Source organism: Triticum dicoccoides, chromosome 1A (genome assembly GCF_002162155.2).
Source record: "Triticum dicoccoides isolate Atlit2015 ecotype Zavitan chromosome 1A, WEW_v2.0, whole genome shotgun sequence".
Taxonomy (NCBI): domain Eukaryota; kingdom Viridiplantae; phylum Streptophyta; class Magnoliopsida; order Poales; family Poaceae; genus Triticum; species Triticum dicoccoides.
This window is the reverse complement of record NC_041380.1, coordinates 442,545,650-442,547,058: the sequence shown is the minus strand read 5'-3', so window position 1 is coordinate 442,547,058 and position 1,409 is coordinate 442,545,650.

The following is a 1,409-nucleotide window of genomic DNA, read 5'->3' as shown; positions in this document are numbered from 1 at the left end:
ATTCGTGAAAATGTTCAAGATGGAGACATAGATATTTGTAAAGTACATACGGACCTGAATGTAGCAGATCCGTTGACTAAACCTCTCCCTAGAGCAAAACATGATCAACACCAGAATTCCATGGGTGTTCGATTCATCACAATGTAACTAGATTATTGACTCTAGTGCAAGTGGGAGACTGTTGGAAATATGCCCTAGAGGCAATAATAAAAGGATTATTATTATATTTCCTTGTTCATGATAATTGTCTTTTATTCATGCTATAATTGTGTTATCCGGAAATCGTAATACATGTGTGAATACTTAGACACAAACATGTTCCTAGTAAGCCTCTAGTTGACTAGCTTGTTGATCAACAGATAGTCATGGTTTCCTGACTATGGACATTGGATGTCATTGATAACGAGATCACATCATTAGGAGAATGATGTGATGGACAAGACCCAATCCTAAACATAGCATAACATCGTATAGTTCGTTTGCTAGAGTTTTTCCAATGTCAAGTATCCTTTCCTTAGACCATGAGATCGTGTAACTCCCGGATACCGTAGGAGTGCTTTGGGTGTACCAAACGTCACAACGTAACTGGGTGACTATAAAGGTATACTACGGGTATCTCCAGAAGTGTCTGTTGGGTTGACACGGATCAAGACTGGGATTTGTCACTCCGTGTGACGGAGAGGTATCATTGGGCCCACTCGGTAATGCATCATCATTATGAGCTCAAAGTGACCAAGTGTCTGGTCACGGGATCATGCATTACGGTACGAGTAAAGTGACTTGCCGGTAACGAGATTGAACAAGGTATTGGGATACCGACGATCGAATCTCGGGCAAATAGCATACCGATTGATAAAGGGAATTGAATACGGGGTTGCTTGAATCCTCGACATCGTGGTTCATCCGATGAGATCATCGAGGAGCATGTGGGAGCCAACATGGGTATCCAGATCCCGCTGTTGGTTATTGACCGGAGAGCGATCTCGGTCATGTCTACATGTCTCCCGAACTCGTAGGGTCTACACACTTAAGGTTCGGTGACGCTAGGGTTGTAGGGATATGTATATGCAGTAACCCGAATGTTGTTCGGAGTCCCGGATGAGATCTCCGACGTCACGAGGAGTTCCGGAATGGTCGGGAGGTAAAGAATTATATATAGGAAGTGCTATTTCGGCCGTCGGGACAAGTTTCGGGGTCACCGGTATTGTACCGGGACCACCGGAAGGGTCCCGGGGGTCCACCGGGTGGGGCCACCTATCCCGGAGGGCCCCATGGGCTGAAGTGGGAAGGGATCCAGCCCAAAGTGGGCTGGGGCGCCACTTCCCCTAGGGCCCATGCGCCTAGGGTGGGGGAAACCCTAAAGGGGGGCGCCCCCTTGCTTGGGGGGCAAGCCCCCCACCCCTTGGCCG